Source organism: Rattus norvegicus, chromosome 17 (assembly GCF_021556685.1).
Source record: "Rattus norvegicus strain SHRSP/BbbUtx chromosome 17, alternate assembly SHRSP_T2T, whole genome shotgun sequence".
Lineage (NCBI taxonomy): Eukaryota > Metazoa > Chordata > Mammalia > Rodentia > Muridae > Rattus > Rattus norvegicus.
The window spans coordinates 48,886,610-48,913,583 of NC_141550.1; the positions used below are offsets into that span (position 1 = coordinate 48,886,610).

The 26,974-nt window shown below is 39.5% G+C and overlaps 1 pseudogene; it reads right to left on the reverse strand.

Annotated features, from left to right (window-relative positions):
* Nucleotides 1-1,915: 1,915 nt before the first annotated feature.
* Set-ps14 (Set nuclear proto-oncogene, pseudogene 14) lies at nucleotides 1,916-26,974 on the reverse strand (annotated as a pseudogene).

Here is a 26,974-nt window from a genome sequence, read left to right on the forward strand (position 1 = left end):
CTATACAAGTTAACACTCACACCAGCAATGGAGGAGTGTTAGTGCCCCTTGTTCCATATCTTCTCCAGCACGAGCTGTCACTTGTGTTGTTCATCTTAGCCAGGTGTAAGTTGGAATTTCAAAGTAGTTTTGATTTGCATTTCCCAATTAGAGATGTTGAACATTTCTTTGTTTCTCAGCCATTTGAGATTCCTTTACTGATAATTCTGTTTAGATCTATTTGTACTCATTTTTTAATTAGATTATTAGGTTTTTTTCCAAACAAATCTTTATGTTCCTCTATTGGAGCAAGATTCCTGATGTATACAGTGATGTATTTACTAAACAGAGTCCTTTGCAGAAATTACCCCCTATCCATCTAGACAGATTTTGGTTACACTTTGCCTATTGCTGGAGTAGTTCCATTTATAAAGTTTTATATATCAGAAAGCTTTGAATTTGACCAGGCTGTCCATTAATCATTTCTGAAAAAGTGGCATTTCATTTTAGCTCTATTTTACAGCATTAAAAAGCTTATGCATCAGGTCACTTCCTGAAACATTGTTCTTTGCACAATGGCGCTGGGCAGACAGCTCTCCATCCACCCAGGTCAGAGAGAGTTTCTGCTACATACCCATGACAGCCCATGTCACCGACTGCTCACCCTGACAGACAGCCCACCTTCTTGGTCAGTTCACACTGCCAGTTCACACCAGCAACTGTCCTTTGTAGATGGCATTAGAGCATCAGGTCAGTGACAGTGTGAGCAAGTGCTGCCATGAGATCCGGGTAACTAAAGAAAGGCCCTTATTTATTTATTTTTTTTTAAAAATGTCAAATGTGAGATAAAAATCAAGAGTACAAGTCCACAGCAGCAAGCTGTGCCCACTCAGTTACGGAGATGTTAAGACATGATTCAAATCCCTTTAACTCAATCTGCACAGCCCTGAGGTCATCCTGCCAAGTGCGTATAAAAAAAATAGGAAGTTAGGGAGACAAAGTTTGGTATGGTGTCATTATGCAGGTCAAACTTGGAAGGTCTGTGGAGCATCTGTTCTGATAGAAAAGCATCAGGTCCTTTGTGTACGCATTGATTTTATTGTAACAAAGCAACTTGTACATGGCAACATTTAAAATGAGCATCATTTTCCTTCCAGTGAAAACTGAAAGAGAAAAAAAAGGAAAAGAAAAAAATTAAAGATAAAAGTTACAACAGAGAATGTTAACTCCAAATAAAACCCTACAGCTTCTGCTGATTCTCCCATTGAGTGGCAGGGCTCAAGTCTTCATCAGGAGAGAGTTTTATTTTAAGTGTCACCTTAAACAGCAAGGATGTCTGTTAAATGTCACAATGAAACATGACAAAGGAGAAGCCATGTTGTCAGATGCCCACCTACCCCACCCCCTGACACCTGGATCCCACCCTTGCTCACTGTCTATAACCCCCATTTTTCTTTTTTTTCCTTTTTATTAAACAAGAGAAAGTAGACAGATACATGTTGGTAAATGCTAACATCTGTATTCACATAGAGACACAGTGTAATCTCTGAGCCCAATATACAGAGAAAAGAAAAAGCTAGAACTCTATGCACTACTACATAGGGGCCTAGCACCCTCCAGCCTCCAGCAGAGCCAAGGGAACTGGAGGGCTTTTCTTTCTTCTCACAGAGCATGGTGGTGGTGTTGAATCCACAGTTTGAGACAAGGATAAAAAATGAATTTAGAACAGAAATGTGAAGATGCTTTTCCTGTTGTATTTTGCTCAAGATATTTTTCCCCAAATTAGTTGAGAACTATGATGTTGAGACCTCAAAAACAGGGCAACTGAGCCCAAAGGGACAGGGAGGAAAGGACTGCAACTTGCTTCCAGGGACTGGAGAAATTTAAAAAATAAGAAGAAAATGAAAAAGAAGGTTGGATCCATCGGTCTTCTGTGCTAGTTATCCTCCCCTTCATCCTCCTCTCCTTCCTCCCCTTCATCCTCATCGTCATCTTCTTCACCTTCATCCTCATCTCCTTCTTCATCAATATCTTCCAAACCTTCTTCCTCTTCATCATCATATCATCATCCTCTGCCTTTCCTTCTTCATTATCCATATCGGGAACCAAATAGTACTGTAAAGAATTCGGCCAAATATCATCTTTGATGACCTCTCCTAACTCATCAGCACCTGCGTCAGAACAGTCAGTAAACCAGGTGAAGCTCTCTGGCTCTTCATGCTGCCTCTTCCTGCTGGCCTTATTCTGTGTTTGACTTGAGCGTTTTGTCAACTCCTTTCCAGATTTCCATTTGATTTCGGGACTTTGAAGATGGGTTCTTTCAGATGAAATTCTTTGGAAAGAACTTTATTTTCAAAGTAAGGATTTTCATCAAAATAAAAATCTATTCTGTAACCTGATTTAATGTCTTCAAATTCTGTGACTTCAACTCTGGTCAAATAATTCAGGGCCTCCTCGTCTTCCTTCCCAAGCAGTGCAGACACTTGTGGATGGTTGACAAATGTTGTTACCCAAAAATGTGGGATTTTGGCGATCAATTCTGACCTCTTCTGAAAAAATGTTTGGCGGAGTTTGTTATATTTTTGTTCTACTTTCAAAATTTCCTCACTGGCTTGCTCATTAAGTCTGTCTATTTCATTTTGTACTTCATCAATATGTTCAACTGTTTCTTGCTGTTCTTTTTCTCCCTTCAGCAGGCCGGGAGAGGCCGACTTGTCCTCCAGCTTCGGGGCAGCAATGGGTCTGGGTTTCTTGGGCTAAGGCAGGATTGTAGATTGCCTTCAGGGCCATGGCGCAAGGGAGGTGGCCAGGAGACAGAGGCCAGAGCCCTGATGTTCACAGCAGGAGGAAACTCACAGGAACTCTAGATTTTTTGATATGTAGTTTCTTGAGTGTTTTGTATATTTTGGATATTAGGCCTCTATTGAATATGGAATTGGTCATGGAAGAAGTAAAAAAGGAATTAAAGACTTTTTATCTCTGCCCCCAGACCCTGTGAGAGAGAGAGACCCAACCGCCTGGTCAGGTGGGCACTCCTGAGGCTGCAGACCGGAAGAGACCACCAACACTGCTCACCCCTGCCCACATCCCTGGCCCAAGAGGAAACTGTATAAGGCCTCTGGGCTCCCGTGGGGGAGGGCCCAGGAGCGGCAGGACCCCTGTGCCTGAGACACCACCAGAACCAGATGGAAACAGACCGGATAAACAGTTCTCTGCACCCAAATCCCATGGGAGGGAGAGCTGAACCTTCAGAGAGGCAGACAAGCCTGAGAAACCAGAAGAGACTGCTCTCTGCACACACATCTCGGACGCCAGAGGAAAAAGCCAAAGACCGTCTGGAACCCTGGTGCACTGAAGCTCCCGGAAACGGCAGCGCGGGTCTTCCTGGTTGCTGCCGCTGCAGAGAGCCCGTGGGTAGCACCCCACGAGCGAACTTGAGCCTCGGGACCACAGGTAAGACCAGCTTTTCTGCTGCAGGAAAGCTGCCTGGTGAACTCAAGACACAGGCCCACAGGAACAGCTGAAGACCTGTAGAGAGGAAAAACCACACGCTGGAAAGCAGAACACTCTGTCCCCATAACTGACTGAAAGAGAGGAAAACAGGTCTACAGCACTCCTGACACACAGGCTTATAGGACAGTCTAGCCACTGTCAGAAATAGCAGAACAAAGTAACACTAGAGATAATCTGATGGCGAGAGGCAAGCGCAGGAACCCAAGCAACAGAAACCAAGACTACATGGCACCATCGGAGCCCAATTCTCCCATCAAAACAAACATGGAATATCCAAACACACCAGAAAAGCAAGATCTAGTTCCAAAATCATTTTTGATCATGATGCTGGAGGACTTCAAGAAAGACGTGAAGAACTCCCTAAGAGAACAAGTAGAAGCCTACAGAGAGGAATCGCAAAAATGCCTGAAAGAATCGCAAAAATCCCTGAAAGAATTCCAGGAAAACATAAATAAACAAGTAGAAGCCCATAGAGAGGAGACACAAAAATCCCTGAAAGAATTCCAGGAAAACATAAATAAACAAGTAGAAGCCCATAGAGAGGAGACACAAAAATCCCTGAAAGAATTCCAGGAAAACACAATCAAACAGTTGAAGGAATTAAAAATGGAAATAGAAGCAATCAAGAAAGAACACATGGAAACAACCCTGGATATAGAAAACCAAAAGAAGAGACAAGGAGCTGTAGATACAAGCTTCACCAACAGAATACAAGAGATGGAAGAGAGAATCTCAGGAGCAGAAGATTCCATAGAAATCATTGACTCAACTGTCAAAGATAATGTAAAGCGGAAAAAGCTACTGGTCCAAAACATACAGGAAATCCAGGACTCAATGAGAAGATCAAACCTAAGGATAATAGGTATAGAAGAGAGTGAAGACTCCCAGCTCAAAGGACCAGTAAATATCTTCAACAAAATCATAGAAGAAAACTTCCCTAACCTAAAAAAAGAGATACCCATAGACATACAAGAAGCCTACAGAACTCCAAATAGATAGGACCAGAAAAGAAACACCTCCTGTCACATAATTGTCAAAACACCAAACGCACAAAATAAAGAAAGAATATTAAAAGCAGTAAGGGAAAAAGGTCAAGTAACATATAAAGGGAGACCTATCAGAATCACACCAGACTTCTAGCCAGAAACTATGAAGGCCAGAAGATCCTGGACTGATGTTATACAGACCCTAAGAGAACACAAATGCCAGCCCAGGTTACTGTATCCAGCAAAACTCTCAATTAACATAGATGGAGAAACCAAGATATTCCATGACTAAACCAAATTTACACAATATCTTTCCACAAATCCAGCACTACAAAGGATAATAAATGGTAAAGCCCAACATAAGGAGGCAAGCTATACCCTAGAAGAAGCAAGAAAGTAATCGTCTTGGCAACAAAACAAAGAGAAGAAAAGCACACAAACATAACCTCACATCCAAATATGAATATAACGGGAAGCAATAATCACTATTCCTTAATATCTTTCAACATCAATGGCCTCAACTCCCCAATAAAAAGAAATAGATTAACAAACTGGATACGCAACGAGGACCCTGCATTCTGCTGCCTACAGGAAACACACCTCAGAGACAAAGACAGACACTACCTCAGAGTGAAAGGCTGGAAAACAATTTTCCAAGCAAATGGTCAGAAGAAGCAAGCTGGAGTAGCCATTCTAATATCAAATAAAATCAATTTTCAACTAAAATTCATCAAAAAAGATAAGGAAGGACACTTCATATACATCAAAGGAAAAATCCACCAAGATGAACTCTCAATCCTAAATATCTATGCCCCAAATACAAGGGCACCTACATACGTAAAAGAAACCTTACTAAAGCTCAAAACACACATTGCACCTCACACAATAATAGTGGGAGATTTCAACACCCCACTCTCATCAATGGACAGATCATGGAAACAGAAATTAAACAGACATGTAGACAGACTAAGAGAAGTCATGAGCCAAATGGACTTAACGGATATTTATAGAACATTCTATCCTAAAGCCAAAGGATATACCTTCTTCTCAGCTCCTCATGGTACTTTCTCCAAAATTGACCATATAATTGGTCAAAAAACGGGCCTCAACAGGTACAGAAAGATAGAAATAATCCCATGCGTGCTATCGGACCACCAGGGCGTAAAACTGGACTTCAATAACAATAAGGGAAGAATGCCCACATATACGTGAAAATTGAACAATGCTCTACTCAATGATAACCTGGTCAAGGAAGAAATAAAGAAAGAAATTAAAAACTTTTTAGAATTTAATGAAAATGAAGGTACAACATACCCAAACTTATGGGACACAATGAAAGCTGTGCTAAGAGGAAAACTCATAGCGCTGAGTGCCTGCAGAAAGAAACAGGAAAGAGCATATGTCAGCAGCTTGACAGCACACCTAAAAACTCTAGAACAAAAAGAAGCAAATACACCCAGGAGGAGTAGAAGGCAGGAAATAATCAAACTCAGAGCTGAAATCAACCAAGTAGAAACAAAAAGGACCATAGAAAGAATCAACAGAACCAAAAGTTGGTTCTTTGAGAAAATCAACAAGATAGATAAACCCTTAGCCAGACTAACGAGAGGACACAGAGAGTGTGTCCAAATTAACAAAATCAGAAATGAAAAGGGAGACATAACTACAGATTCGGAGGAAATTCAAAAAATCATCAGATCTTACTATAAAAACCTATATTCAACAAAATTTGAAAATCTTCAGGAAATGGACAATTTCCTAGACAGATACCAGGTATCGAAGTTAAATCAGGAACAGATAAACCAGTTAAACAACCCCATAACTCCTAAGGAAATAGAAGCAGTCATTAAAGGTCTCCCAACCAAAAAGAGCCCAGGTCCAGACGGGTTTAGTGCAGAATTCTATCAAACCTTCATAGAAGACCTCATACCAATATTATCCAAACTATTCCACAAAATTGAAACAGATGGAGCCCTACCGAATTCCTTCTACGAAGCCATGATTACTCTTATACCTAAACCACACAAAGTCACAACAAAGAAAGAGAACTTCAGACCAATTTCCCTTATGAATATCAACGCAAAAATACTCAATAAAATTCTGGCAAACCGAATTCAAGAGCACATCAAAACAATCATCCACCATGATCAAGTAGGCTTCATCCCAGGCATGCAGGGATGGTTTAATATACGGAAAACCATCAACGTGATCCATTATATAAACAAACTGAAAGAACAAAACCACATGATCATTTCATTAGATGCTGAGAAAGCATTTGACAAAATTCAACACCCCTTCATGATAAAAGTCCTGGAAAGAATAGGAATTCAAGGCCCATACCTAAACATAGTAAAAGCCATATACAGCAAACCAGTTGCTAACATTAAACTAAATGGAGAGAAACTTGAAGCAGTCCCACTAAAATCAGGGACTAGACAAGGCTGCCCACTCTCTCCCTACTTATTCAATATAGTTCTTGAAGTTCTAGCCAGAGCAATCAGACAACAAAAGGAGATCAAAGGGATACAGATCGGAAAAGAAGAGGTCAAAATATCACTATTTGCAGATGACATGATAGTATATTTAAGTGATCCCAAAAGTTCCACCAGAGAACTACTAAAGCTGATAAACAACTTCAGCAACGTGGCTGGGTATAAAATTAACTCAAATAAATCAGTTGCCTTCCTCTATACAAAAGAGAAACAAGCCGAGAAAGAAATTAGGGAAACGACACCCTTCATAATAGACCCAAATAATATAAAGTACCTCGGTGTGACTTTAACCAAGCAAGTAAAAGATCCGTACAATAAGAACTTCAAGACATTGAGGAAAGAAATTGAAGAAGACCTCAGAAGATGGAAAGATCTCCCATGCTCATGGATTGGCAGGATTAATATAGTAAAAATGGCCATTTTACCAAAAGCAATCTACAGATTCAATGCAATCCCCATCAAAATACCAATCCAATTCTTCAAAGAGTTAGACAGAACAATTTGCAAATTCATCTGGAATAACAAAAAACCCAGGATAGCTAAAGCTATCCTCAACAATAAAAGGACTTCAGGGGGAATCACTATCCCTGAACTCAAGCAGTATTACAGAGCAATAGTGATAAAAACTGCATGGTATTGGTACAGAGATAGACAGATGGACCAATGGAATAGAATTGAAGACCCAGAAATGAACCCACACACCTATGGTCACTTGATTTTTGACAAAGGAGCCAAAACATCCAATGGAAAAAAGATAGCATTTTCAGCAAATGGTGCTGGTTCAACTGGAGGTCAACATGTAGAAGAATGCAGATCGATCCACGCTTATCACCCTGTACAAAGCTTAAGTCCAAGTGGATCAAGGACCTCCACATCAAACCAGACACACTCAAACTAATAGAAGAAAAACTAGGGAAGCATCTGGAACACATGGGCACTGGAAAAAATTTCCTGAACAAAACACCAATGGCTTATGCTCTAAGATCAAGAATCGACAAATGGGATCTCATAAAACTGCAAAGCTTCTGTAAGGCAAAGGACACTGTGGTTAGGACAAAACGGCAACCAACAGATTGGGAAAAGATCTTTACCAATCCTACAACAGATAGAGGCCTTATATCCAAAATATACAAAGAACTCAAGAAGTTAGACCGCAGGGAAACAAATAACCCTATTAAAAAATGGGGTTCAGAGCTAAACAAAGAATTCACAGCTGAGGAATGCCAAATGGCTGAGAAACACCTAAAGAAATGTTCAACATCTTTAGTCATAAGGGAAATGCAAATCAAAACAACCCTGAGATTTCACCTCACACCAGTGAGAATGGCTAAGATCAAAAACTCAGGTGACAGCAGATGCTGGCGAGGATGTGGAGAAAGAGGAACACTCCTCCATTGTTGGTGGGATTGCAGACTGGTACAACCATTCTGGAAATCAGTCTGGAGGTTCCTCAGAAAATTGGACATTGAACTGCCTGAGGATCCAGCTATACCTCTCTTGGGCATATACCCAAAAGATGCCCCAACATAGAAAAAAGACACGTGCTCCACTATGTTCATCGCAGCCTTATTTATAATAGCCAGAAAATGGAAAGTACCCAGATGCCCTTCAACAGAAGAATGAATACAGAAAATGTGGTACATCTACACAATCGAATATTACTCAGCTATCGAAAACAACGAGTTTATGAAATTCGTAGGCAAATGGTTGGAACTGGAAAATATCATCCTGAGTGAGCTAACCCAATCACAGAAAGACATACATGGTATGCACTCATTGATAAGTGGCTATTAGCCCAAATGCTTGAATTACCCTAGATGCCTAGAACAAATGAAACTCAAGACGGATGATCAAAATGTGAATGCTTCACTCCTTCTTTAAATGAGGAAAAAGAATACCCTTGGCTGGGAAGGGAGAGGCAAAGATTAAAACAGAGACTGAAGGAACACCCATTCAGAGCCTGCCCCACAGGTGGCCCATACATATACAGCCACCCAATTGGACAAGATGGATGAAGCAAAGAAGTGCAGACCGACAGGAGCCGGATGTAGATCGCTCCTGAGAGACACAGCCAGAATACAGCAAATACAGAGGCGAATGCCAGCCGCAAACCACTGAACTGAGAATAGGTCCCCCGTTGAAGGAATCAGAGAAAGAACTGGAAGAGCTTGAAGGGGCTCGAGACCCCAAAAGTACAACAATGTCAAGCAACCAGAGCTTCCAGGGACTAAGCCACTACCTAAATACTATACATGGACTGACCCTGGACTCTGACCCCATAGGTAGCAATGAATATCCTAGTAAGAGCACCCGTGGAAGGGGAAGCCCTGGGTCCTGCTAAGACTGAACCCCCAGTGAACTAGACTATGGGGGGAGGGCGGCAATGGGGGGAGGGTTGGGAGGGGAACACTCATAAGGAAGGGGAGGGGGGAGGGGGATGTTTGCCCGGAAACCGGGAAAGGGAATAACACTTGAAATGTATATAAGAAATACTCAAGTTAATAAAAAAAATAATAATAAAAAAAAGACTTTTTATTATTCAATGATATGAAGGCACAACATATACAAACTTATGGGACACAGTGAAAGCAGTGCTAAGAGGAAAACACATAGCTCTGAGTGCCTTCATAAAGAAATTGGAGAGATCACACATTAGCAGCTTAACAGCTCATCTGAGTGCTTTAGAACAAAAAGAAGCAAATACACTCAAGAGGAGTAGATGGTAGGAAATAAGCAAACTCAGGGTTGAAAGCAACCAAGTAGAAACCAAAAGAACTATATAAAGAATCAACAAAACTAGAATCTGGTTCTTTAAGAAAATAAACAAGATAGATAAATCTTTAGCCAGACCAATCAAAGGGCACAGAAACAGTATCCAAATTAACAAAATCAGAAATGAAAAGGGAGGAATAACAACAGAAACTGAGGAAATTAAAAAAACAAAACAAAACATCAGATTCTACTACAGAAGCCTATACTCAACAAAACTGAAAAATCTGGATGAAACTGACAGTTTTCTAGACAGATAACTGGTACCAAAGTTAAATGAGGATCAGATAAACTGTTTAGACAGCCCTATAAACCAAAAGGAATTGAAGCCTTCATTAGAAGTCTCACAACCAAAAACAGCCCAGAGCCAGATGGTTTCAGTGCAGAAATCTGTCAGATTTTATAAGAAGATCTAATACCAATACTCCTCAAACTATTACATAAAATAGAAACAGAAGGAACACTACCCAGTTCTTTCTATGAAGTCACAATTACACTGATGCCTAAACCACAAAATGACCCAACAAAGAGAACTTCAGATCAATTTCCCTAATGAATACTGATGCCAAAATACTCAGTAAAATTCTCATAAACTGAATCCAAGAACTCATCAAAGTGATCATCCACTATGATCAAGTAGGTTTCATCTTAGGAATGCAGGAATGGTTTAATATATAGATATTTATTAATGTAATCCACTATATAAACAAATTGAAAGAATAAAACCACATGGTCATCTCGTGAGATGCTGAAAAAAACTTTGACAATATACAACACCCATTCATGTTAAAAGTATTATAGAGGTCAGGATTTCAAGGTGGATACTTAAATATAATAAAAGAAATATACAGCAAACAAATAGCCAATATCAAACTAAATGGAGAGAAACCCAAAGCAATGCCATTAAAAACAGGGACAAGACAAGATTTCCCACTCTTTCCCTATCTACTCAATATAGTACTCAGAGTCCTGGCCAGAGCAATTAGACAAGAAAAAGAGTTCAAAGGGATACAAATAGGGAGTGAGGAAGTAAAAATATCACTGTGGATGATATGAAAGTATACATGAGCAACCCCAAAAATTCCACCAGAGAGGTTCTACAGCTGATAAACAACTTCAGCAAAGTGGGTGGATATAAAATTAACTCTAACAAATCAGTAGTCTCTCTCTACTCAAAGGATAAACAGGCTGAGAAAGAAAATAGGGAAATGACGCCATTCACAATAGTCCCAAACAATATAAAATTCCTCGGTGTCACTCTAACAAAGCAAGTGAAATATCTGTATGATAAGAACTTCAAGTCTCTGAAGAAAGAAATTGAAGAAGACCCCAGAAGATGGAAAGATCTTCCATGCACATCAATTGGCAGGATTAATATAGTAAAAATGGCCATGTTACCAAGAGCAATATAGAGATTTAATGAAATTCCCATCAAAATTTCAACTCAATTCTTCATAGAGTTAGAAAGAGAAATTCTCAAATTCATTTTCAGTAACAAAAAACATAGTATAGCAAAAACTATTCTTAACAAAAAAAGAACTTCTATAGGAATCACCATTCCTGACCTCCAACAATACTGTAGAACAATAGTGATAAAAACTACATGGTATTGGTATAGAAACAGGCAGGTAGATCAGTGGAATAGAATTGAAGACCCAGAAATGAACCCACACAACTATGGTCACTTTGACAAAGGAGCTAAAACCATACAGTGGGGAAAAGATAGTATTTTCAACAAATGTTGCTGGTTCACTTGGCAGTAAGCATGTAGAAGAATGCAAATAGATCCATTCTTATCACACTGTACAAAGTTCAAGTCCAAGTTGATCATGCACCTCAACATAAAGCCAGATACACTCAAACTAATAGAAGAGAACCTGGAGAAGAGCTTAACACATGGGCACAGGGGAACAGAACATCAATGCCTTATGCTCTAAGATCAAGAACTGTCAAATGGGTCTTCATAAAATTGCAAAGCTTCTGTAAGGCAAAGGACACTGTCAATAGGACAAAATGGCAACCAACAGATTGAGAATAAATCTTTACCAATCTTACATCAGATAGAGGGCTAATTTCCAATATATACAAAGAACTCAAGAAGTTAAACTCCAGAAAACCAAATAACCCTATGAAAAAGTAGAGTACAGAACTAAATAGAGAATTTTCATCCAAGGACTCTCGAATGACTGAGAAGCACTTAAAGACATGTTCAACAATGTTAGTCATAAGGGAAATGCAAATCAAAATGACTCTGAGATTTCAATTCACACACTCATTATGGCTAAGATAAAAACTCAGGTGACTGCAGATGCTGTTGAAGATGTGGAGAAAGAGAAACTTTCCTCCATTGCTGGTGGGATTGCAAGTTGGTACAACCACTTTGGAAATCAGTCTGGCAGTTCCTGAGAAAATTGGAAATTGTTCTACCTGAGAACCCAGTTTTACCTCTCCTGGGCATATACCCAAAAGATGCTCCAACAAAGCACTAGAACACATGCTTCACTATGTTCACAGTGGTCTTATTTATAATAGCCAGAAGCTGGTACAACCCAGATGTTCCTAAATAGATGAATGGATACAGAAAATGCATATTTACATGATAGAGTACTATTCAGCTATTAAAAAACAATGACTTCATGAAATTCTTGGGCAAATGGATGGAACTAGAAAATATCATCCTGAATGAGGTAACCCAGACACAAAAGAACACAAAAGTATGTACACACTAATAAGTGGATTTTAGCCCAGAAGCTCACAATGCTCATGATACAACTCACAGACCACATGGATCTTAGAAGAAAGGAAGACAAGTGAGTGAATGCTTTAGTCCCACATTGAGGGGGAGCAATAGGATTGTAGGAAATGGAGGGAGAGAGGACCAGGGAGGGAGAAAGGAGTGGGAGGAAATAAGGATGGCTGTACCAGGAACTGGAGATGTGAGAGAGTTACCGAGGATCTGGAAATTGAACAAAAATATGTGTGTGTGTCGGGGGGGTGAGGACCTGTGGATAGCCCTAGAGCATCCCAGACACCAGGGAAGCATGAGGTTCCTGTGACTCAGTGGGATTAACTTTAATTGAAATGGGCAGAGAAGGGGGAGAAAAAATGTTGTGACCACCACAAGTAGATAGGCATGGTCCCTGGTGGAGGGATGGGGCCACCCACCCATTTCAAAGTTTTTAACACTGAAATGATCCTGTCCAAAGGAAGAACAGGGACAAAAACCATGAAACAGAGACTGAAGGGCCAACTAGGAACTGCCCCACCTGGGGATTCCATCATGTCTGTAGACACCAAAACCAACACTGCTTTGATGGTCAAGAGGTCTTGCTGGATCTGTGCCCAGAGCTGACCCTGTGCCACTCCGAGTTGGGGAAAGCTGGTTTCCTAGGAGTGCTGACACACAGATTTATAGGAGGGTCAAACCACTGTCAGAGTCAGCAAGACCAGCTAACACCAGAGATAACCAGATGGCAAGAGGCAAGTGTAAGAAACTACAAACAGAAATCACTTAGCCTCTTCAGAACCCAGTTCTCCCACCAGAGCAAGTCCAGGATGCCCCAACACATGGGAAAAGCAAAAATCTGATTTAAAATCACATTTCATGATGATGATGATGTTAGAGGACTTAAAGAAAGATGTAAATAACTCCCTTTAAAGAAATACAGGACAGTACAGGTAAACAGGTAGAAGCCCTTAAAAAGGAAACACAAATATCCCTTAAAGAATTACAGGAAAACAAAAGGAATTGAACAAAACTATCCAGGATCTAGATATAGAAATAGAAACAATTAATAACTCACATAAGGAGACATCCCTGGAGATAGAAATCCTAGGAAAGGGATCATGAGTCATAGATGAAAGCACCACCAACAGAATACAAGAGATAGAAGAGAGAATCTCGGGGCAGAAGGTACCATAGAAAACACTGACACAACTGTCAAAGAAAATGAAAATGCAAAAAGATTCTAAACCAAAACATCCAGAAAACCCAGGACACAATGAGAAGCTCAAACCTAAAAATAATAGGTATAGAAGAGAATGAAGATTCCCAACTTAAGGAACTAGTAAATATCTTCAACAAAATTATACAAGAAAACTTCGCTAAGAGAAAGAAAGAGATGTCCATGAGCATACAAGAAACCTACAGAACTCCAAATAGATTGGATGTGAAAAGAAATTCCTCCCATCACATAAGAGTCAAAAGACCAAATGTACAAAATAAAGAATATTAAAAGCAGTAAAGGAAAAATGTCAAGTAACATAAAGGTAGATCTATCAAAATTACACCAGGCTTCTCACCAGAGATTATGAAAGCCAGAAGATCCTGGGTAGATGTCATGCAGACCCTAAAAGAACACAAATGCCAGCCCAGGCTACTATATCAAGCAAAACTGTCAATTAACATAGATGAGAAACCAAGATATTCCATGACAAAACCAAATTTACACAATATCTTTTACAAATCCAGCCCTACAAAGGATAATAGATGGTAAACTCCAACACAGGGAGGGAAACTACATCCTGGAAAAAGCAAGTAAATAATCTTCTTTCAACTAACTCAAAAGAAGATAGCCACACAAATATAATTCCACCTCTAACAACAAAAATAACAGGAAACAACGGTCATTGATCCCTAATATCTCTCAACCTCAATGGACTCAATTCCCCAGTAAAAATACATAGACTAACAGATTTTATATGTAAACAGGACACAGCATTTTGCTGCATAAAGGAAACACACCTCAGAGACAAAGACAGAAACTACCAAAAACAAAAGAATATATCTTCTTCTCAATATCTCATGGTACCTTTTTAAAAATTGACTATATAGTTGGTCACAAAATAGGCCTGAACAGATACAAGAAAATGGAAATAATCCCATATATCCTATTAGATCATCATGGAATAAAGCTGGTCTTCAATAACAACAAAATAATAGAAACCTACATAAACATGGAAGTTGAACAGTGTTATATTCAATGATAACTTGGTCAAGGAAGAAATAAAGAAAGAAATTAAAGACTTTTTAGAATTTAATGACAATAAAGGTACAACATACCCAAACTTATGTTACACAATGAATGCTGTTCTAAGAGGAAAACTCACAGCTCTGAGTGCCTGCAAAAAGAAACAGGAGAGAGCATACATCAGCAGCTTGACAGCACACCTAAAAGCTCTAGAACAAAAAGAAGCAAATACACCCAAGAGAAATAGAAGGCAGGAAATAATCAAACTCAGAGCTGAAATCCACCAAGTAGAAACAAGGAGAACTGTACGAAGAATCAACAAAACCAGGAGCTGGTTCTTTGACAAAACCAACACAATAGATAAACCCTTAGCCAGACTAACCAGAGGGCACAGAGAGTGTGTCCAAATTAACAAAATCATTAATGAAAAGGGAGGCATAATAACAGAAACTGAGGAAATTCAAAGAATCATCAGATCCTACTACAAATGCCTATATTCAAGAAAACTGGAAAATCTGAATGAAATGGACAAATTTCTTTTTTTTAATAAATCATTATTTTAATATTAGTTAAAAGATTTACAATAAGAAAAGTTATAGACCATTAACATGCATTAAGTTAAAGATTGTGTAACTCAGATAGGCTTAATAGACTCTAGCTCTCAATCATTTAAGAACTCTGCTAAATAAACATTAAAGACAAATTTCTAAACAGATACGAGGTATCAAAGTTAAATCAGGATCAGATAAACCATCTAAACAACCCCATAACTCCTAAAGGTATAGGAACAGTCATTAAAAGTCTCCCAATCAAAGAGGCCGAGGACCAGAACAGTTTAGTGGTGAATTCTATCAGACCTTCATAGAAGACCTAATACCAATCCTCTCCAAAGTATTCCTCAAAATACAAACAGTCGGAGCACTGCCCAATTCATTCTGTGAAGCCACAAATACACTTTTACCTAAACCACACAAAGACCCAACAAAGAAAGAGAACTCCAGGCCAATTTTCCTAATGAATGATGCCAAAATACTTAATAAAATTCTCACAAACCTAATACAAGAACATATCAAAACAATCGTGCACTATGATCAAGTAGGCTTCATCTCAGGGATGCAGGGATGTTTCAATATACAGACTTCCATCAACGTAATTCACTATTGAAAAAACTCCAAGAACAAAACCACATGATCATCTCATTAGATACTGAGAAAGCATTTGGCAAAACTTTTCATGATAAAAGTCAAAAAGATCAGGAAGTCACAGCCCATACCTAAACACAGTAAAAGCACTATATAGCAAAGTAGTAGTGAAAATCAAACTAAATGGAGAGAAACTTGAAGCAATCCCACTAAAATCAGGGAATAAACAAGGTTGCCAAATCCTTTCCTACCTATTTAATATAGAACTTGAAGTTCTAGCCAGAGGAATTAGACAACAAAAGGAGGCTAAAGGGATACAAATTGGAAAGGAAGAAGTCAAAATATCTCTATTTGCAGATAATTTAATAGTATATTTAAGAGACCCCAAGATTCTACCAGAGAGCTACTAAACTTGATAAACAACCTCAGCAAAGTAGCTGGATATAAAGTTAACTCAGAGAAATCAATAGTCATCCTCCACTCAAAGGATAAACAGGCTGAGAAAGAAAATAGGGAAACAACACCTTTCACAATAGTCACAAATAATATAAAGTACTTTGGTGTGACTGTAACCAAGCAAATGAAAGATCTGTGTGACAAGAACTTCAAATCTTTGAAGAAAAAAGTAAAAGAAGATCTGAGAAGATAGAAAGACCTCCCATGCTCATGGATTGGCAGGATAAATATAGCAAAAATGGCCATCTTGTCAAAAGCAATCTACAGATTCAATGCAAACCTAATCAAAATTCCAACTCAATTCTTCATAGAGTTAGAACAAGGAGTTTGCAAATTCATTTGGAATAACAAAAACCCAGAATTGGGAAAACTATCCTCAACAATAAAAGAACTTCTATGGGAATCACCATCCCTAACCTCAAGCTGTATTATAGAGCAATAGTGATAACAACTGCATGGTATTGGTACAGGCAGGTAGATCAAGGGAATAGAATTGAAGAACCAGAAATGAACCCACACAACTCTGGTCACTTGATCTTTGACAAAGGAGCTAAAACTATCCAGTGGATAAAAGACAGCATTTTCAACAAATGGTGCTCGTTCAACTGGAAATCAGCAAGTAGAAGAAAGCAAATCGACCCATTCCTATAACCCTGTAGAATGTACAAGTCCAAGTGTATCAAGGACCTCTACCTAAAACCAGATACACTGAAACTAATAGCAGAGAAAGTGGGGAAGAGCCTCAAATACATAAGCACAGGGGAAATTTTCCTAAACAGAACACCAATGGCTTATGCTCTAAGATCAAGAATTGACAAATGGGACCTCATAAAATTGCAAAGCTTCTGTAAGGCAAAGGACACTTTTTCAATAGGACAAAACAGCAACCAACAGATTGGGACAAGATCTTTACCAATCCTACATCTGATAGAGGGCTAATATCCAATGTATTCAAAGAACTCAAGAAGTTAGATTCCAGAGAATCAAATAACCCTATTAAAATGGGGTACAGTGTTAAACAAAGAATTCTCAACTGAAGAACACTGAATGGGCATGAATCACCTAAAGAAATGTTCAACATCCTCTAGTCATCAGGGAATTGCAAATCAAAAACACCCTGAGTTTCTACCTCGCACCAGTCAGAATGGCTAATATCAAAAACTCAGGTAATAGTAGATACTAGCAAGGATGTGGAGAAAGAAGACCACTCCTCCATTGTTGGTGGAATTGCAAGCTGGTGCAACCACTCTGGAAATCAGTATGGTCTTTCCTCAGAAAACTGGACATAGTACTACCTACAGACCCAGCTATACTACTCCTGGCCATATACCCAAAAGATGCTCCAACATATAACAAGGACACATGCTCCACTATGCTCATAGCAGACTTATTTACAATAGCTGGAAGCTGGAAATAACCCAGATGTCCTTCAACAGAGGAATGGATATAGAAAATATGGTACATTTACACAATGAAGTGCTACTCAGCTATTAAAAACAATGACCTCATGAAATTCTTAGGCAAATGGATGGAACTAGAAAATATCATAGTGAGTGCGGTAATCCAATCACAAAAGAACACACATAGTATACACTCACTGCTAAGTGGATATTAGCCCAAAATTCCCATTGTACAATCACAAACCACATGAAGGTCAAAACGAAGGAAGTCCAAAGTGTGGGTGCTTTAGTGCTTCTTAGAAGGGGGAACAAAATACTCACGGGAGGAAATATGGAGGAAGTGTGGAGTAGAGTGAAGGAAAGGCCATCCAGACACTGACCTACCTTGGGATCCATCCCATATACAGTCATCAAACCCAGACAGTATTGTGGAAGCTAAGAAGTGCATGGTGGCAGGAGCTTGATATAACTGTCTCCTGAGAGGCCCTGCCAGAGCCTGACAGATGCAGAGGCAGATGCTTGCAGGCAACCATTGGACTAGGGATAGGATCCCCAATGGAGGAGTTAGAGTAAGGACTGAAGGAGCTGAAGGGGTTTGTTGAAAGTTGATTTTATTTGATATTAGGATGGCTACTCCAGCTTGTTTCTTAGAACCATTTACTTGGAAAACTTTTTTTCCAGTCTTTTACTCTGAGGTAGTGTTTGTCTTTGTCACTGTGGTACGTTTCCTATATGCAGCAAATTGCTTTGTTCTCTTTAAGTATCCAATCTGTTAATCTATTTCTTTTTATTGGGCAATTGATTTCACTGACATTAAGAGATATTAATCAAAAGTGGTTGTTGCTGCTTTCCATCTATTATCCTTTGTAGGGATGGATTTGTGGAAAGATAGTGTGAATTTGGTTTTGTCATGGAATATCTTGGTTTCTCCATCTGTGTTAACTGAGAACTTTGCTGGGTATAGTATCCTGGGCTGGCATTTGTATCCTCTTAGGGTCTGTATGACATCTGCTTTCATAGTGTCTGGTGAGAAGTCTGGTGTAATTCTGAGAGATAGGTCTGCCTTCATATGTTACTTGACCTTTTTCCCTTACTGCTTTTAATATTCTTTCTTTGTTTTATGCATTTGGTGTTTTGACTATTATGTGAGGGGAGGAATTTCTTTTCTGGTCCAGTCGATTTGGAGTTCTACAGGCTTCTTGTGTGCTCATAGGCATCTCTTTTTTTAAATTAGGGAAATTTTCTTCTATAATTTTGTTGAAGATATTTACTGGCACTTTAAGTTGGCAATATGCTCTCTTCTGTACCTATTATCCTTAGGTTTAGACTTCTCATTGTGTCCTGGATTTCCTGGATATTTTGTTTTAGGAAACTTTTGCAGTTTGTTTTTTTTTTCTCTGACAGTTGTGTCAATGTTTTCTATGTTATATTCTGCACCTGAAATTCTCTGTTTTATCTCTTGTATTCTGTTGGTGATGCTTGTGTCTATGACTTTTATTTTCTCCATCTTTATTAAAATAGCTATTTTTTATTTACATTTCAATTGTTATTCACTTTCCCTGTTTCCAGGCCAACATCCCCCTAGCCCCTGCCCCTCCCCTTCAATATAGGTGTTCCCCTCTCCATCCTACCCCCATTACCGACCTCCCCCCAACAATCCCATTCACTGGGGGTTCAGTCTTGGCAGGACCAAGGGCTTCCCCTTCCACTGGTGCTCTTACTAGGCTATTCATTGCTACCTATGAGGTTGGAGCCCAGGGTCTGTCCATGTATAGTCTTTGGGTTGTGGCTTAGTTCCTGGAAGCTCAGGTTGGTTGGCATTGTTGTTCATATGGGGTCTCGAGCCCCTTCAAGTTCTTTCAGTCCTTTCTCTGATTCCTTCAACAGGGGTCCTGTTCTCAGTTCAGTGGTTTGCTGCTGATATTGCCTATGAATTTGCTGTATTCTGGCTGTGTCTCTCAGGAGAGATCTACATCCGGTTCCTGTAAGCCTGCATTTCTTTGCTTCATCCATCTTATCTAGTTTGTTGGCTGTATATGTATGGGCCACATGTGGAGCAGGCTCTGAATGGGTGTTCCTTCTGCCTCTGTTCTACACTTTGCCTCCCTATTCCCTCCCAACGGTAGTCTTGTTCCCTTTTTAAAGAAGGAGTGAAGCATTCGCATTTTGGTCATCCTTCTTGAGTTTCATGTGTTCTATGCATCTAGGGTTATTTGAGCATTTGGGTTAATAGCCACTTATCAACGAGTGCATATCATGTGTGTTTTTCTGTGATTGGGTTACCTCACTCAAGATGATATTTTCCAGTTCCATCCATTTGCCTATGAATTTCATAAAGTCATTGTTTTTGAAGGCTGAGTAGTAATCCATTGTGTAGATGTACCACATTTTCTGTATCCATTCCTCTGTTGAAGGGCATCTGGGTTCTTCCCAGCTTCTGACTATTGTAAATAAGGCTGTTATGAACATAGTGGAGCACATGTCTTTGTTATATGTTGGGGCATCTTGTGGGTATATGCCCAAGAGTGGTATAGCTGGGTCCTCAGGCAGTTCAATGTCCAATTTTCTGAGGAACCTCCACACTGATTTCCAGAATGGTTGTACCAGTCTGCAATCCCACCAACAACGGAGGAGTGTTCCTCTTTCTCCGCATCCTCGCCAGCATTTGCTGTCACCTGAGTTTTTGATCTTAGCCATTCTGACTGTTGTGAGGTGGAATCTCAGGATTGTTTTGATTAGCATTTCCCTTATGACTAAAGATCTTGAACATTTCTTTAGGTGCTTCTCAGCCATTCGGCATTCCTCAGCTGTGAATTCTTTGTTTAGCTCTGAACCCCATTTTTAATAAGGTTATTTGTCTCCCTGCAGTTCAACTTCTTGAGTTCTTTGCATATTTTGGATGTAAGCCCTCTGTCAGTTGTAGGATTGGTAAAGATCTTTTCCCAATCTGTTGGTTGCCGTTTTGTCCTAACAACAGTGTCCTTTGCCTTACAGAAGCTTTGCAGTTTTATGAGATCCCATTTGTCGATTCTTGATCTTAGAACATAAGCCATTGGTGTTTTGTTCAGGAAATTTTCTCCAGTGCCCATGTGTTCGAGATTCTTCCCCACTTTTTCTTCTATAAGTTTGAGTGTATCTGGTTTGATGTGGAGGTCCTTGATCCACTTGGACTTAAGCTTTGTACAGGGTGATAAGAATGGATTGATCTGCATTCTTCTACATACTGAACTCCGGTTGAATCAGCACCATTTGCTGAAAATGCTATCTTTTTTCCATTGGATGGTTTTGGCTCAAAAATCAAGTGACCATAGGTGTGTGGGCTCATTTCTGTTCTTCAATTCTATTCCACTAGTCTATCTGTCTGTCTCTGTACCAATACCATGCAGTTTTTATCACTATTACTCTGTAATACTGCTTGAGTTCAGGGAAAGTGAATCCCTGCGAATTTTTTTTATTGTTGAGGATAGTTTTAGCTATCCTGGGCTTTTTGTTATTCCAGATGAATTTGCAAATTGTTCTTTCTAACTCTCTGAAGAATTGGGTTGGAATTTTGATGGGGATTGCATTGAATCTGTAGATTGCTTTTGGTAAAATGGCCATTTTTACTATATTAATCCTGCCAATCCATGAGCATGGGAGATCTTTCCATCTTCTGAGGTCTTCTTCAATTTCTTTCTTCAGGTGCTTGAAGTTCTTATCATACAGATCTTTCACTTGCTTGGTTAAAGTCACACCGAGGTATTTTATATTATTTGGAACTATTATGAAGGGTGTCATTTCCTAATTTCTTTTTTGGCTTGTTTCTCTTTTGTGTAGAGGAAGGCTACTGATTCATTTGAGTTAATTTTATACTTTGCTGAAGGTGTTTATCAACTTTAGTAGTTCTCTGGTGGAACTTTTGGGATCACTTAAGTATACAATCATATCATCTGCAAATAGTGATATTTTGACTTCTTCCTTTCCAATCTGTATCCCCTTGATCTCCTTTTGTCGTCTGATTGCTCTGGCTAGGACTTTGCGAACCATATTGAATAAGTAGGGAGATAGTGGGCAGCCTTTTACCTGATTTTAGTGGGATTGCTTCAAGTTTGTCTCCATTTAGTTTAATATTAGCTATTGGCTTGCTGTATATGGCTTTTACTATGTTCAGGTACGGGCCTTGAATTCCTATTCTTTCTAGAACTTTTATCATGAAGGGTGTTGAGTTTTCTCAAATGCTTTCTCAGCATATAATGAAATGATCATGTGGTTTTTAACTTTCAGTTTGTTTATATAGTGGATTACGTTGATGGTTTTCCATATATTAAGCCATCCCTGTATCCCTGGAATGAAGCCTACTTGATCATGATGGATGATTGTTTTGATGTGCTCTTGGATTAGGTTTGCCAGAATTTTATTGAGTATTTTTGCGTCGATATTCATAAAGGAAATTGGTCTGAAGTTCTCTTTCTTTGTTGGGTCTTTGTGTGGTTTAGGTATAAGAGTAATTATGGCTTCATAGAAGTGCCGCAGACCACCCAGGGGAGTGTGTCAGGAGGGGGACCAATGCTTGGATTTCAGGTACAGAACAGATTTGGCGTGACAGACAGACACAAACTTGAGGTGTCTGCTGCTGCAAAAAGCTTTACTTTTTGGCACATATTTAAGCATTTAAAACAGGTACATCATAATTGGCAGTCATCCAGCTCTTATTCATTACCCCACCAGATGTCCCTTGTAGAGTCCTTTGTAGAGAGGAAAGCTAAACATACAGTCTAAGAAACAGTTCTCAACTGCAAACAATAGTTTAAAAAAAAGCCTGCAGTTATACTGCCAGATTTGTGGGCTCCAGGTAGTATTCATCATTTATCTTTGTCATAATAAAGTTTAAACTCTATATTTATGGCCCCTCAGATTAGTAAGGAAACTTTTGTAACCATAGTTAACTCTTGATAAGTTTATTCAACTTGTTGGAACTTGTCTATGATCTTTCTAAAAGAATCGTTACTGTTTGGAATCATGCTACACAAAACTTTTTTCTAAAAAGGGGGGAAAGGCTATTCTGGCATAGTCATGTTGTTAGTAACTGCAATTAATTTCTATCCTATTTACTGGGAGCTAATGGATAAAGCAGTTGAATTCATCACAGCTGTTGAGTTTATCAGGATCATGATGGTGTGATGTTTCTGTCTCTGAACTTTCAGTTCCTGAGACATTTAAAGGCACATGACCATCTTCCCACACTGTTGTATTCTTAAAATCACATATTGTTGACAGGCTTAAAGTTGCTAAGATCACCAATGCTAAAACACAGATGGTACCTCCACTGCAAGCATAGATCCTAGTCATCATCAGGGAGACTGCCAGGGACCTGCAGGAGGCCAAGCCATTCTAGGCACAGGCCTCTGTTCTGGATAGAAATGAAGCACAAGAGCTTCATGTTACACAGACTCTACTGGAGTGGGTGTGGCACGGTAGTGCTCCGTCTGTTTCAATGTCGTGGAATAGTTTGGATAGTATTGGTATGAGGTCTTCTATGAAGGTCTGATAGAATTCTGCACTGAACCCATTTGGACCTGGGCTCTTTTTGGTTGGGAGACTTTTAATGACTGCTTCTATTTCTTTAGGAGTTATGGGGTTGTTTAAATTATTTACTTGTTCCTGATTTAACTTGGGTACCTGGTATCTGTCTAGGAAATTGTCCATTTCCTGCAGATTTTCAAGTTTTATTGAATATAGGCTTTCATAGTAGGATCTCATGATTTTTTGAATTTCCTCTGATTCTGTAGTTATGTCTCCCTTTTCCTTTCTGATTTTGTTAATTTGGACACACTCTCTGTGTCCTCTCATTAGTCTGGCTAAGGGTTTATCTATCTTGTTGACTTTCTCAAAGAACCAACTTTTGGTTCTGTTGATTCTTTCTATGGTCCTTTTTGTTTCTACTTGGTTGATTTCAGCTCTGAGTTTGATTATTTCCTACCTTGTACTCCTCCAGGGTGTATTTGCTTCTTTTTGTTCCAGAGCCTTTAGGTGTGCTGTCAAGTTGCTGGTATATGCTCTCTCCTGTTTCTTTCTGCAGGCACTCAGAGCTATGAGTTTTTCTCTTAGCACAGCTTTCATTGTGTCCCATAAGTTTGGGTATGTTGTACCTTCATTTTCATAAAATTCTAAGAAGTCTTTAATTTCTTTCTTTATTTCTTCCTTGACCAGGTTCTCATTGAGTGAAGCATTACTCAACTTCCATGTATATGTGGGCATTCTTTCTTTATTGTTGTTAAGACCAGCTTTAGCCCGTGGTGGTCTGATAGCATGCATGGGATTATTTCTATCTTTCTGTATCTGTTGAGGCCTGTTTTTATTACCGATTATATGGTCAATTTTGGAGAAAGTACCATGAGGTGGTAAGAAGAAGGTATATCCTTTTGTTTTAGAATAGAATGTTCTATAAATATCTGTTAAATCCATTTGGTTCATGTCTTCTCTTAGTCTGTCTATGTCTCTGTTTAATTTCTGTTTCCATGATCTGTCCATTGATGAAAGTGGAGTGTTGAAATCTATTATTATTGTGTGAGGTGCAATGTGTGCTTTGAGGTCTATTAAGGTTTCTTTTATGTATGTAGGTGCCCTTGTATTTGGGGCATAGATATTTAGGATTGAGAGTTCATCTTGGTGCATTTTTCCTTTGATGAATACGAAGTGTCCTTCCTTATCTCTTTTGATAACTTTTAGTTGAAAATTGATTTTATTCGATATTAGAATGGCTACTCCAGCTTGCTTCTTCAGACCATTTGCTCGGAAAGTTGTTTTCCAGCCTTTTACTCTGAGATAGTGTCTGTCTTTGTCTCTGAGGTGTGTTTCGTGTAGGCAGCAAAATGTTGAGTCCTCATTGCATATCCAGTTTGTTAATCTTTGTCTTTTTATTGGAGAATTGAATCCATTGATGTTGAAAGATATTAAGGAATAGTGATTGTTGCTTCCTGTTATATTCGTGTTTGTGTGTGAGATTATGTTTGTGCTTGTCTTCTCTTAGTTTTGTTGCAAACCGATTAGTTTCTTGCTTTGTCTAGGGTGTAGCTTGCCTCATTGTGTTGGGCTTTACCATTTATTATCCTATGTAGGGCTGGATTTCTAGAAAGATATTGTGTAAATTTGGTTTTGTCATGGAATATCTTGGTTTCTCTATCTATGTTAATTGAGAGTTTTGCTGGATACAGTAACCTGGGCTGGCATTTGTGTTCTCTTAGGGTTTGTATGACATCTGTCCAGGATTTTCTGGTGTTTACAGTGTCTGGTGATAAGTCTGGTGTAATTCTGATAGGTCTGCCTTTATATGTTACTTGACCATTTTCCCTTACTGCTTTTAACATTCTTTCTTTGTTTTGTGCTTTTGGTCTTTTGACTATTATGTGATGAGTTTCTTTTCTGGTCCAATTTATTTGGAGTTCTGTAGGCTTGTTGTATGTTTATGTGCATCTCTTTCATTAGGTTAGGGAAGTTTTCTTCTATGATTTTGGTGAAGATATTTACTAGTCCTTTGAGCTGGGAGTCTTCACTCTCTTCTCTACCTATTATCCTTAGGTTTGATCTTCTCATTGTTTTCTGGATTTCCTGTATGTTTTGGGCCAGTAGCTTTTTCCATTTTCCATTATCTTTGACAGTTGTGTCAATGATTTCTATGGAATCTTCTGCTCTCAGGATTCTTTCTTCTATCTCTTGTATTCTGTTGGTGATGCTTGTATCTATGGCTCCTTGTCTCTTCCTTTGGTTTTCTATATTCAGGGTTGTCTCCCTTTGTGCTTTCTTTATTTCTTCTATTTCCATTTTTAATTTCTTCACCTGTTTGATTGTGTTTTCCTATAATTCTTTCAGGGATTTTTGCATATCCCCTCTATAGCCTTCTGCTTGTTTATTTGTGTTTTCTTGCAATTCTGTAAGGGAGTTCTTGTGTCTATGACTTTTGATCTCTTTCCTAGGTTTTCTATCTCTAGGGTGTCTCCCTTTGTGATACCTTAATTTTTTCTATTTCCCTTTTTAGAACCTGGATGGTTTTGCTCAATTTCGTTGCCTGTTTGGTTGTGTTTTCCTGTAATTCTTTAAGGGACTTTTGTGTTTCCTCTAAGTGCTTCTACATATTTACCTGTGTTGTTCTGTATTTCTTTAAGGGAGTTATTTATGACCTTCTTAAAGTTGTCTACCATCATCACAGGATGTGATTTTTAAATCAGAAACTTGCTTTTCCGGTGTGTTTGAATATCCAAGACTTGCTGTGGTGGGAGAAGTGGGTTCCGATGATGTCTAGTGGCCTTGTTTTCTTTTCCTTAGGTTCTTGTACTTTCCTTTTGCCATCTGGTTTTCTCTAGTGCTACCTGCCCTTGCTGTCTCTGACTGGAGCCTGCACTCTTGTGATCCTGGTTGTGTCAGAACTCCTTAGAGTCCTGCTGTCTCTGTGATCCTGTGATTCTGGTATCCTGTGATCCTGATTTCCTGGATGGGTCAAACTGCCTCTGGGATCTTTTAATCCTGGTGTGACCAAGCTCCTAAGATCCTATTGCATCAGAGCTCCTGGGAGTCAAGCTTTCTCTGGTTGTTGCAAGAGCGGGTGCAGAGCCAGAGCCCTGGGTGCTCTGCGAACAGGTACAAGCTGGAATGAACCGGTGCCTTTGGCTGTCTAGTTTTGTGTTTCCCTGGTTCCTGTGGTGGTCCCAGTTATGCTGGGTGTTGGGAAAGATGTTGTGTAATTTTGAGTGTGTGAGAGCTCCAGTGCTCCTGGGTGTGTTCGATCTCCTGGGAGTCGAGCTTCCTCTGTGATCCTGTGAACCTGTGATCCTGTGATCCTCTGAGCATTTCAGAGCACCTGGGGCTCCCTCTGGGTGCCCCATTAGGGAATGGGTGCAGGATCAGCGTCCGAGGTCTTTTCAGGGCACAATTTCAGACAGGAAAGACCCAGTACCACTGACTGGGTGGGGTTCCTGCATCCCTGGATCCTGGGGCTCCCAGTACTTAGGGTTCTAGGGCAGATGTTGTGGTCTCCTCACCTGTGACCCTGGGCATGTTAGAGCACCTGGGAGTCCAGCTTCTGTGTGTTGTGGGAATGTATGTGGAGCCAGAGCCCAAGGTCTGTTCAGGGCACTGGTTCAGACCAGAAGAAACCTGTGCCACAGGCCAGGCAGGGGTTCCTGCATCTCTGGGTCTTGGGGGACCCAGTTACTTGGGGTTTTGTGGCAGATGTTGTGGCCTCTCCTGTGATGCTGGGCATTTCAGAGCACCTGGGAGTCGAGCTCCCTCCAT